Genomic DNA, 13242 nt, shown 5'->3' with positions numbered 1-13242 from the left:
GTAAACAGTGACTTGAAACACAGGTTTTGTGTTTCTGTCATCCTGCTACCACTATGAGGCAATTACATTCATCTCTCTAAAACTCAATAAAGTGGATGCACATATTAGTCATGGTTCACTAAAGTAACAGAACTTATAGAATGAATCTATACCTCTCTCTATAAAGGACTTATGGGACACAGTTCAGCTAATCCAACAATGACTAGCTGTCCAAGAATCCAGTTGTTGTTCAGGACATAAGGCTGGATGTGTCAGCTGGTCTTTAGCATATGCTAGAGTAACAAAGAAATATGCTCCAATATCAGTGAAGTAATGGATGTGTGAGGGAAGCTGAGGGCCAGCAGGCAAGGAGAAAACACTCCTTCTTCTATGTCTTTATATAGGTTTCCAGCAAAAGGTATGGCTCACGTTAAAGGTGTGTCTTCACACCGCAAAGGTCTACAAGTGGATTTACCTACTTCAAGCTAAGTAAAAAAGTCTCTCACAGGCATGCCCTCCACTTCCGGCCATTCCACATGCAATCAAATTGGTGACTAAGAATAGCCATTACAGCTACTTTGTCAAAGAGGCAAAAGATTTGTATGAGATGAAGAGAAAAATGTAGTGCCAGGGAAGTGTTACTGATTCCACCCCTGCCCCCCCCCAAAAAAAACCAGACAGAAGCCAATCTGATTCAACTCACAGCAGGGTCTTTATTCCATTCAAGCTAGCTCAGACCCCTCCACTGTAGGATGGTTTGGGTGGCAGGGAAGCCCCAAATATCTATCTGGGTAAGGCTTTATAATAAGCAGCAAGCAGAGCTGGGGGCTGGGGGGTGATGTAAGTGTGCAAGCATATAATTGGAAAGCTAGGGTAGCCTTTAACATAATTGGCTGGTGCTGGGAGTCATATCATAAACCTAATTTCTGTTCCCCTCTGCATTGGTGTTCATTAGGTGGGGAGGGTGGTCTTGTAAACTAGGTGTGCAGGTCTGTTGGGGTAATAACCTGGAGATGTTGGTCTTGTTGAGGGTGTAACCTCGAGATGCTGGCTGTTCTTGTTGGAAATTAGCCTAGAGATTGGAGCTAGGCTCGAGTTTTGTTGGGGGAAACTTGGAAAGTAATGCTAGGTACCAGCCTGTTAAGTTTACCTGAGTTCAAACTTAGGTCAGGTTCTCTAAAATGAAATCTGAACTTAAAAGATTTGGCCTCTTAAAACCAGAGTGAGTAATTTTAAAGCAAAGTAAAACAAAAAACAAAAAACAAACAAACAAACAAACAAACAAACAAACAAAAACTGCTAAGCTGGCATGACAGCCCAGCAGGTAAAGGCAGTTGACACTAATCCTCAGTTCCCAGCAGGAGAAAACTGACTCCAGCACGTTGTTCTGTGCCCCTGCAGCAGCAAGTGCAGGATACTTAAATGTCAGTTTTAAGGATCTACAAAGCTGCAGGGTCTTTAATGCCAACATTTGGGGGCAGAGGTAGCTGAATCTCTAAGTTCGAAGCCAGCCTGGTCTACAGAGCCATTTCTAGGACAGCCAGGGCTGCACAGAGAAAACCTGTCTTGAAAGAAAAACAATCTAAAACAACAGTAAAGAAAAAAAACTGTAAAGTCAAAAGCCAGTCAGTTTCACCACTGAGCTATACACCAGTCATTTAAAGAATAACTAAGGTTAGTTCTTCCCAAATTCTTCTCAAATAAAGGAGTAAAGGGAAAAAAATAAACCCTGACTTATTCAGTCAATGTCCCCTACACACAGACATATTAAAACCGCAGAAGATCTTAGCAGAGTCTAGCAGCATAGAAAATGGCTGTGTGGGCCAGCAAGATGTGTTGATGGGAAAAAATATGCGCTGGACAAGCCTGAGGACTGAGTGTGATCCTGTGAACCTGTATGGAGGGAAAGAACAGACTCGTGAAACTTTTCACGTGCCTTCCACATAATGTGCACATGTGCACACAGACATTATTATCGTGAAAAGGAGAACCATTTTAAAATTCAGCCAAGTAGAATTTTAGGGAATATGGTTGATTCCACCCCTAAAATCAATATGAGTTTTGGAGATGAGAGAATAAAGGGTCCTGGCCGTGATGATTTATGCCTGCCTTTCTGTACTAAGAAAGCTGAGGTAAAAGGAATGACCTGAGTTCAAGGCATGCCAGAGCAACAGGTTAAGTACTAGACCAATCTAGATGATGTGGAAAGAGCCTCTGGTAAGGAGAGAGAGAGACAGAGAGAGAGAGAGAGAGAGAGAGAGAGAGAGAGAGAGAGAGAGAGAATCTAATGTCTTTTTGACATTGTGTTTCAATTATAACATTTCTCCTTGTCCTTTTCTCCCTTTAAGTTAGTGGTTCTCAACCTTCCTAATGCAGCTACCCTTCAATACAATTTCTCGTGTTGTGGTGACCCCTCCCCCAACCATAAAATTATTTTTGTTGTTACTCCACAACTGCAATTTTGCTACTGTTGTGATGTGCAATGTAAATAACTGCATGTTCTAATGGTATGAGTAGACCCCTATGAGAAGGTGACCCCTATTGTATCATTTGACCTCCAAAGGGGTTGCAACTCATAAGCTGAGAAACTTTGAATGTCTTTTTATTAAAAACAAAACTACTTCCTTCCCAGAAATTTAGAGCACGCTAGAAGTTCCCTGATGTAGTGAATGATATTTATACAAATCCACAGTTAAGACTGAATCTGATAGTAAAAAGGAAGTTATTTTCCTCCAAAAAAAAAAAAAAAAAAAAAAAAAAAAAAGAATGGTGTTAGCCATTTTCCTGTGGCTATGACAAAAACTCCTAACTGCAGACTAAATGAAGAGCGATGAAGTGATAGATTGGAACTCAAGATTTCCGCCTGTGCTGAGGGCTGTCTTCCTAGAGGAAGCACATGGAGGTAGAGTGAAAGGAGCAGCCTCACGGCAGACAGGAAGCAGCCTGAGGGGCCGGGCAGGACAAGACATAAACCTTGTCAACAAACTCTCAGTGCCCTGTGTCCTGCAGCCAGGTACCACTTCCAGGAAGCTTCCAGAACTTTCAAAAATAGCTTCTCAAGTTGGAGACACTGCCTTTAACACTAAGCCTGAAGGCATATTTCAAACCAGGTCATAACAATCGCAGTGACCATTTTTACCACTTCTTTTCAACGTTCTAACAAAAAATCATAGCCAGGAAAACAACCCAAATTTGCACTGAATTTTCATATTCAAGTAACAAGATGAACAAAAGGCCAGTAAGTCCAGAGGAGATGCTTAGCAGCATGAGTCCTTGGGTAAACACACGTCACTGAGAGCAGCGCTCTGTATGTGTGAGCATGCCTACAACCACAAGTATAAAACAAGTCTTTTTATTATTTACCTTTTCTTATATATATATATTTTTTCTATATTCTTTGTTTACATTCCAAATGATTTTCCCTTTCCCGGTTCCCCCCTCCCCATAAGTCCCATAAGCCCTCTTCCCTCCGCCCATTCTCCTATCAACCCTCTCCCACTTCTCTGTCCTGGTACTCCCCTACAATGTTGCATCAAGCCTTTCCAGGACTAGGGCCCACTCCTTCCTCTTTGGAATGATTTGATATGTGAGTTGTGTCTTGGCTATTCAGAGCTTCTGGGCTAATATCCACTTATCAGTAACTGCATTCCATGTGTGGTTTTTTTTTTTTTTTTTTTTTTTTGCGAATGAGTTACTTCACTTAGGATGGTATTTTCTAGTTCCAAACATTTGCCTAAGAATTTCATGAATTCATTGTTTTTAATTGCTGAGTAGTATTCCATTGTGTAAATATACCACATTTTCTGTATCCATTCCCCCATTGAGGGACATCTGGGTTTTTTCCAGCTTCTGGCTATTATACATAAGGCTGCTATGAACATAGTGGAGCATGTGTCCTTATTGCATGCCAGAGAATCCTCTAGGTATACGCCCAGGGGTGGCCTTGATGGAGAGATATGGATGCCAGGCCACTTACAGACCACTACTATGACTGAAGTGATGCAGACCCTGTGGAAAGCAGCATGGTAGGTCCTCAGAAGTGTTGAGTGCAGAGGTAGCAGGCTGTCTGGCAGTTCTACTCTTGGTGTAAACTACTGGAGAGAATTGAAAAAAAAAAAAGCCAGGCATGGTACAAGCCTCTGAAAACTGAGGCAGGAGGATTTCTATGCTTTGATTCCAGCCTAGCCTACATAAGAAGTTTCAGACCAGATGGTCCACAGAATGAGATATTGTTTCAAAACAAGATAATCCAAAACGTGTACCTGAACACAAATGGTAGCATCCTTTCAATAATTATTCCTCATCACTTGAATGGCGTATATGTCCAACAACTAGCAAATATCTACACAAAAATGTGGTATTCTCACTGCCATCATCCAGCACAGGCAGCATGGTGGGGAGATGCAAAGGCTAGTGAGCTATGTCCAAGTTTAATGACATGCAAACCATGTGACACACAGCCTCACTTCAGAGCATCTGTCTTGGGAGCTTACACTCTACAACTAGAGATCCCTGAGGAGCTGCAGGGATTCAGCTCTAGAAAATCGGCCCTGTATCCCCATGCCGATTGACCACAGGACCGTGAGATTTATGGAGATCGATGGATGCTCAAGCCTCTGGGATAGTCTTCATGGAATGTTCTCAGAGTCCCCTATACATTTATCGCTCGGATCATTTAAGTAACCTAGTAAAATGCAAATGTTCTTAAACAATATTATTTAAGGAGTAATTGCAAGGGAAGTCTAACTATGTCCAATATCCACACTGTTGTTTATACTAGGCTGTGGAGAGTGTGTAGTTAGGTAAGAGTAGTGTTTCTTCAAGCATAAGGACTTGAATTCAAATCCCCAGAATTATTCAGCATACCAGACACAAGCCAGGCTTGGTTCCATATGATATGTTTGTTAATTCCAGCACTGGGAGCAGAGACAGGCAGATCTTGAGAGCCAGATGGCCAGACACCCTAGCAAAATGCAAAACAATCAAACAAAACCAGAGAGCCACCAGTTTCCTGATATACAGTCTCAAGGCAATAATGTAGACAACACCAGGGGAAAACATTCTACTCTGGTTTCCACATGTCCATGCTGATATGTATACCCACACACTCTCACCTACAACATACACACAATATACATACACACAAACATATACGTAGAGAAAGACAGACAGACAGACACTCACACACACACACACACACACACACAGAGAGAGAGAGAGAGAGAGAGAGAGAGAGAGAGAGAGAGAGAGAGAAACTATTCCCAGCCTGTGGTTGCTTGAGTCACTGAGGCAGGTCTGTCTCTATGCATATATGTTATGTTTACAGATGTCACTGCGTGGAGTATTGAGGACAGGTTCAAAAACAGTCTCTCTTGAATGACTACCAATGTCACCAATGCTACTTCTTTTTGCTGAGTTTGGAATGAGTCTCAGTATCCTTCACATAGTTCTCTCCAGGCAGCCACTGATAAGTGAATAGCACTGGGATCAAAATAGGCTTGTAGCTACCTGCTCAAATCCTCAGCTTATCATAATGTTATTGGTAATATGCATAACAAAAATACAAAGCAGAATAATTGTACGTCTTGGAGGACCCTACTGACTAACACAGCTTCTAGTGGGAGGACATCCTTAAGGAGGCCCAAAGCAGGTGTGTGTGTGTGTGTGTGTGTGTGTGTGTGTGTGTGTGTGTGCCCATGAGGACTGCACAGGGCTTAGTGGGTTTGGAGAATACAACTCCCACAGATAGCAGAAGCAGCTTTCTGTAAAAATGATGGAACTGTGCCTAGCTGCACCTGGGAGAGAGCCAGAAGTCTTACAGAGAAGCCAGGGCAGGATGAGAGTCACTCATCCCCACTCCCCATCCGTGAACTGTGATGGGCGAAGATCTGATCCCACTGTCCCCTTCAAAGGGCTCTTGATGGAAAACTTCACTGTTGGTCTCAGCTCTGGAAAACAACTGTGCCTTGGGCAGCCTAGCCAAGAGCAAGAAGGTTCCCATTCTAGGCAGAACCTTAGGTGAGCTTTGTTCTGTCCATGGTGCCTGCTGGGTAGGCAACTACTGCTGGCCTTTTCCATCAGTACAATCAAGTTTCTTCTCCATTTTGTTCTTCATGGTCATTGACACCTAACAGAGTCTTATACCCAAAGCCTACAATCTCTACTCCATAATGAAATATATCAATCTCTAAACACAACCAACCAACCAAACAAACAAACAAACAAGTGCTTGTGTATGTCAAGTGTCAAGGCTTGTATGTGGCATTCCAGGGATCAAATTCAGGTCTCAGGCTGCCAAGCTTGTAGGCAATACCTTTACCACAGAGTCATCTTACTGACCCCCTAGACCAATGTAGCCTTTTATTCAACAGAAAGAAAATCCGCCCAAAATGAGGCAGGAGACCTCTGTTTTACCAGGCCATATGTAATCCCTCTCTTCATCTGGCAGCTGCTGAAAGTTGTTGGAGTGAAGGAACAACATTCTTAGCATTGTTAGATGGTTGCATATTTGACTTCGGGACAAATGCTTAGATTACTTTGTAACTAAAAATGAATTAATCCCTAAGACAAGACACAGATGTTTCATTTTCCTTTGTAGTTTTACATAGAACAACAGAACATAAAAGTACATTTATGGAAATTTGAATTTCCTAGCTTCACAAAGCAAAGGTGTGAGAAAGATGATAAACAGGTTACCATGGAAGCTATGGCCTTACACTTACCGCAGACTGTTTTTAAGATGTAGCTGGAATGAAGCTGTTCCTTCAGAGACACAACAGCTTGCTAGAGTGAGGTATTTCAATTCAGTGGGTATTCAGAAGCACCCAGCATAGCTTCCATTACCCATCCCCAGGGGCACTCAGTTCCAGCCAGACTCCCAAAGGGCTCCAGCCTGTACCTACCACACATAGCCACAAGGGGTCAACCTTTACATCTAATGTAACCAAGAAAAATGATCCAGATTTTTTTTCATTTCATGTTTAACAAAATGTGTTCTCTGCAATGTATTTTTCTTGAGCAAAAAACGCACAACTATAATTTAAAAATGCTTATTTATTTCACGTAGCCCCCTAAATGGTTACATTTTATTCAGATGAAATGGTGGGTTGTGGCAGTTAGGAAGCAGCCACCTGCTGCCAGTGAGCAATGCAAGCTGTCAGTGAGGAATGCTATTGAACCAATCAGACTGGATGTCTCAGGGAGAGTTTTGAACCAGAGACATTTGGACCTGATGCCCCATCCCAAATTCCAGATCAAGTATAGGAGTTCTGGTTTAGTTTTTGGTTCTGGTTTGCTGTAACACAACACTGGGCAAAGCTAACTTGGTGAAAAAAGATTCTTTTACTTACAGGTTACAATCTGTTAACTGGCAAAGGCTCTGCAGGAACTCAAGCAGCAGCCATGGTGGAGCTGGATGTAGTGGTAAGAGGCAGAGACAGGCAGGCCTGGCAGGCAGGCCTGTGAGGGTGTGGTCACCCTGGTCCACGTTGTAGGCTCCAGGACAACCAGAGTTATATAGTAAGACCCTGTCTCAAATCAAACAAACAAACAAAGACTTGGAGGAATACTGCTTACTAGCTTGCTTCCAGGTTCAGTTTCTGCTGCCTTTCTGACACAGACTAGGACCTCCCATATCAACTAGAAAGCCAAGACAATGCCCTTCGGACAAGGGCACTGGCCAATCTGATAGAGCCAGGTACTCAGCTAAGGGGCCCCTTCCAAGCCAGGGTGAAGCTGACAAGATCAGCAAGCACAGTGAGCCTCAGAAAGACGAAGGAACTCCCATCACCAAGTGTTTTAAAGCTGCAGACAGGAGAGCAAATCAGTGGGAAATGGACTTTATTTTGCCTGATGCCAAAGCTGGGAGCTTTGTGAGGTTCTCCAATTCCTTCTTTTACAGACAGGAAAACTCTAGAAGCGAGGCTAAAGTGGTTGTCCAAGCAGAGAGGTCCCTGGAGAGTAGCCACTAAATACATGACTGTTTGATGTTGTCTCTACCCAAGCTAGTATTGTCTTAGAGGTCACAAATTGTCCTTTCTGTCAGAACCTCAGCATCCAAGAACTATTTCAAAGCCAGCCTTTTATGAACCTGTATGAAGAGATGTGTAGATTTCATTGAATGTGTAATTTCCATGATCTCAATAAGAATGCCCCAAATCACTATGGAATGATTTTAGATCAACTTCAGTAAGTTTTCACTGATGGAGCAGTTAAGTGTCCTATTGACATTTGAATGTTCTGTCATTTATCTTGGGCTCTCAGACCATCCTTTTGTCAGTGGTATCTATCATCACTACACTGTGAAAGATGGCAGTGTATTTTATGTCCAGTTTACATAGAAAGCATTTTCTATTTCACCTTATGATCAAAATCAAGCAGAATAATACAGTAATGGTTTTTAATGTTGCTAATTCTTTACTGTCTCCTCTCTCTTAGCATCTTTGATAAATGCTTTACTTCTCATTGGACGTGCTGTATCTTCTAGGTTGTCTTTTGTACCTTTGGTAATGACTACTGTATAGTTTCTACATATCTAGCTTCAAGTGCATTACTTGTCAAAGCTGTGTGTAGTAAGTTATTTAATATCTTGCTTATTTTTTACCTTAAAAACTATTTAATTTCTATGAATTCTTTTATTTTAAATTTTTTATTTGTCTTTTATGACTTTTTTTTATCTCTTCAGGGAACACTGACTTCTCTGTTTATGTCTTTACCCGCTTTAAATGCTCTCATATTATGTTCCAGTTTGGTTTGCTGTTCTCATCTTTACATATTCTGACGTTCTGATCATTCACCCATTTTATGTAGGCTGTGCCCTATTTCCTAAACTATAAACTGAGAGAAAAATAATAAGCCACTGAGATCCACTTTGAGATCTCTGAGATGCCACTATGGTTTCTGAGTAGACGCCCTCTTTTATACATGACACAATCTTTCAACATAAAACTTGGGATTCATTTTCTCCTTGTTCTGAGACTGGGATTCTGACACTAATGCAATTGTTTGGTTTCTGCTAAGGCTTTCACCTTGGTTGGCAGACAGTCTCCCATATCTACTGGGCTTCATCTAACTCCAGACACAGCCACAACATGAGATAATGGTGTTTAGTGCTTTAGCTGATGAATTTTGGGGAATACAGATATAATTGAACTTTTAATAAGTTCAAATGTTGATTTCCATATTATAACTTGAGGTGGATAAATTATAACTTGACTAGGATAAACTTTTAGAGTTCTTGGCTCAAGTGTTAATAGACACTAAAAACTTAATATCCAGATTCCTGAAGAGGCAAGTGTCTTAGTTAGAGTCTTAATGCTGTGTACAGACACCATGACCAAGGCAACTCTTATAAAAACAACATTTAGTTGGGATTAGCTTACAGGTTCAGAGATTGAGGCCAGTATCTTCAAGTTGGGAGCATGACAACATCCAGGCAGGCATGGTGTAGGCAAGAGTTCTACATTTTTATCTGAAGGCTGCTAGCAGAATACTGGCTTCCAGGCAGCTAGGATGAGGGTCTTACAGCTCACACCCATGGTGACAAACTTACTCCAACAGGACTATACCTTCTAATAGTGCCATCACAACAAGGAAGTCATGCTGCAGAGAAGCCTCCATTCCTGCACCCACTCAGGAAAACATTGGGAAAGCAGTGGTTCATTTCTGTCACCCCATGCGCCTGGGTAAATTTGTTATACTTAACTTAAAGTTGAATATAGTAAGGGTCTTTTACTTCGTATAAATAATTGTCCTGAAAGTCTTGCTTTTTTATGGAGAGAGGTAGAAAGGAGAGAAATAAAATGAATTTGAGTGTATAAGGAGATGGAGAAGATCTGGGAGAGGAAAAATAATATGGCCAAAATATATCATATGAAAAATATTTTAAATTAAACAAAAAAGAATTATCAAACAAAACAAACCCCATGCACCTGGTTTGGAAGCGAGTTTGAAGATGATCTTCCTCACATTTCTCAGAGACTGGGCCATCATGTAACCTCAATGTCCGAGCGTGAACATATGTGCCCTGTTATGTATTACCCCCCAGATCCTTTCCCTGAGTGTAGCAAACCTAAGGGCATGGTAAGATATTGGTCTCAAGGTTTGGTGGCCAAATGATCAGACACATTATTAACCTGGATGAAACTGACATAATGAAAGGAGATTCTAAAAGAGGGTAAAACATCAAAGACATGTTCTCCTGGTGACAATAAATACATGATAAAATCAAGTAGCCAATGTTGATGTGAGCCACATTTACAGAGGACTGTGTCTGTGCTAATGCCATCAGTTGTATGGCCACTGGAATGAAGTCACCAGATGACAGTTGAGCATGGGAGCAGGCCCTTGAACTCCAGGTAACAATCTGAGTGCTGTGGCGAGTATGTGGCTTCCAGACTGGCAGTATACTGCGCAGGAAAGCTGAACTGGACTTCTACTGTACAGAAGCAGGAGTTTAAGTTAGTGAGTTTACTTAACACTAGTTTGCTCAGGAGCATTTTGTTCACAGTTGTAAACTACTGCAGCTGCCACCCACCCCTTCATGGGTCCTACCCTCTGCTTTTGGTGGTATCAAAGGCTCAGAAAGTCTGCTTTGTGTTGGGATTAAGTTCTATTTGTGTGGAAGCATCATAGAAATACTGAGGTGCTCAACCGAGAAAGAATGATAGTCTTTTCCACTCCATGTCAAAAATGAAGCATTTGTGTTTGTTACAAATGTTAAACCTATCAGTCATCTCCTAGAGGAAAAAGAACATTTTCTAAAAAGCAAAGCTAGTGTTCTACTTCACGGACATGTTACTTAATCTTTGCAAACCCCCCTAAGACAGTCTTTATTCCTGTTATCCGGGGAAGTGACTAAACATTTAAACAGCTTGTTCTCTCATAAAGTCAGTGGAAACTAGAACCAGGTATTCAGATGCTGACAAGTGCTAGATACACTATTCTCTTATTTTATTAGTGGCATATTTTATCTCTGGTTTTATTAATGATGTGCTACAATATAGCTGTCACACAAAGGTTTTGCAAGGTTTTAGGCCTGGGTTGTGTCTTAGTTAGAGTCTTAGTGCTGTGTACAGACACCATGACCAAGGCAACTCTTATAAAAACAACATTTAGTTGGGATTAACTTACAGGTTCAGAGATTGAGGCCAGTATCTTCAAGTTGGGAGCCACACCCTGGGCCGAGCATATGCAAGATTGCATACACAATCTTGCAGCATAAAACATGGGATTCGTTTTCTCCTTGTTCTGAGACTGGGATTCTGACACTAATGCAATTGTTTGGTTTCTGCTAAGGCTTTCACCTTGGTTGGCAGACAGTCTTCCATATCTACTGGGCTTCATCTAACTCCAGACACAGCCACAACATGAGACAACACATAGTTAAATTCAAAAAAAGAAGGAAAGAAAAAAGTGTTTCATAGTTCCTCAGAAAGCAACACTTGTATGCTGTGTGCAGGTACTTCAAGATGATGCCAGGAAAACACTCCATTAGGACAGGTTTGTGACAGAATGATGTGGCAGCTCTGTGAATTTCCTGTTGGCATATTAATTACAAACATTTCTCTTTCTTTGCAGACATTCCAGGAGCCAAACGAGGTGGGCTTGTTTTTAAGAGCACATTCAAGATATATCAAGACATGTTGATTTCCTGAGGTATGGGTTGTTCATCTTCTTATTCCTCCAATGTAATATAAAATATGGATTTTACATAGGAACACATACACTGTAATACAAAGACACATATCCAATCTTCAAATTGCCTTGAAGACTCACATTATAGTGTGTGTGTGTGTGTGTGTGTGTGTGTGTGTGTGTGTTTCTGTGTGTACCTGAATACACAGGTTCACTCACCCATGGGTGAGTGTGTTGAAGCAAGAGGTAAATATTAGTTCCAAGGTTCTCTTGTCGACACGTCCATAGCACCAGGATTGCAAGAACAGAAACACTATGCCTGGCTCTTTACATGCATGCTATGAATTTCACCTCAGGTCCTCATGTTTGTGCAGCAAGCACTTAATGGCCCAAGCCATCTTCTTAGCCCTAGACACAACTTCTTATATTCCTTATCTTCTGTTGGTTGAATCTATGCATACAGAGCTCATGGATATAGAGAACAAAGGCACATGATAGTGCACTGTCTACATGCTTATTGTCTCTGTGAACAACACCCCACAGTCCCCGCAGCAGAACAGCTCTTCAAGGCTTACTGACTGTGCGATCCATGCGCTCCCCATCTCCCTCTGCTGAATAGAGTTCCCTACTCTAAGGAGAATCCAACCCAAGCACAGATAACCTTGGGGTGGTACCATTATATTTCTACAATATTTCTATTATGTAAACTGTGAAAAGAGCAATCAATTATAATGTGAGTCAGCTGGGAAAAATGACTGGAAGCATATTGTGTTCATATTCTCTTTGTTGCTATTACTAAAGAGGGAAGAACATTAACCACCTACACTCAACTTCCCCCACAGGAATGTAGCCTGTCACAGCCTTCGGTGTGATTCCTGAAGACTCCTACAGACCACAGCAAAGGCAGACTGAGCTGTGCCTCTAAGTACTCTGGGCATTTCCTTTTTACAGCTCCCAGAACTCTGACTTTATTCACAGGACAAGCATGTCTTTCAAAAAAGTATACTAAATAACAATAAAAAAATAAATAAAACTTCCATGAGCTCTTTGTCCCAGAAAACCCTGTTTTGAAAAACAGAAATGGAACAAGTAGGATTGAATTCAGAAAAATTTATTTTCACATATGGAACATGGATGAAGCTGAATGATTCAATAAATTGGCTATTGTAAATCAAACTTACTGGACACCTAAACTATTCTTCCGTAGAACAAGTCAATAAAACTCCTCCTTTAATATTTGGATAGAAGATGAGATGACATATTACCTTTCAAATATTTGAATACTTGAGGATTACATAGCAAGAACAAATTTCCTTCTGAACATTGTATACACCATACAAGCACAGCTTTGGGAACTGCTACGGGATGTTGTTCTTTGCCTCTGTCTTAACTCTTCACTGGTGTACTGAGATTATGCAACTTCCTCCACCAAGAAGAGAGAGAGGAGGGGTGAAAGTGTTTATACATGTGTGTGTGAGCGTCCATGTGTGGAGTGTGGAGGTGAGAAGATGAAGAGAACATCAGAGGCCCAGCACTGTGATTCTCCATTCATTATCTTTACACCGTGTCAGTCACAGAACCTCAAACAGCAGCCAGCAAGTTTCAGTGATAGTCCTGTATCCCCTCCCC

This window comes from Apodemus sylvaticus, chromosome 3, assembly GCF_947179515.1.
Source record: "Apodemus sylvaticus chromosome 3, mApoSyl1.1, whole genome shotgun sequence".
Classification (NCBI taxonomy): Eukaryota; Metazoa; Chordata; class Mammalia; order Rodentia; family Muridae; genus Apodemus; species Apodemus sylvaticus.
This window is presented reverse-complemented; position numbering follows the sequence as displayed.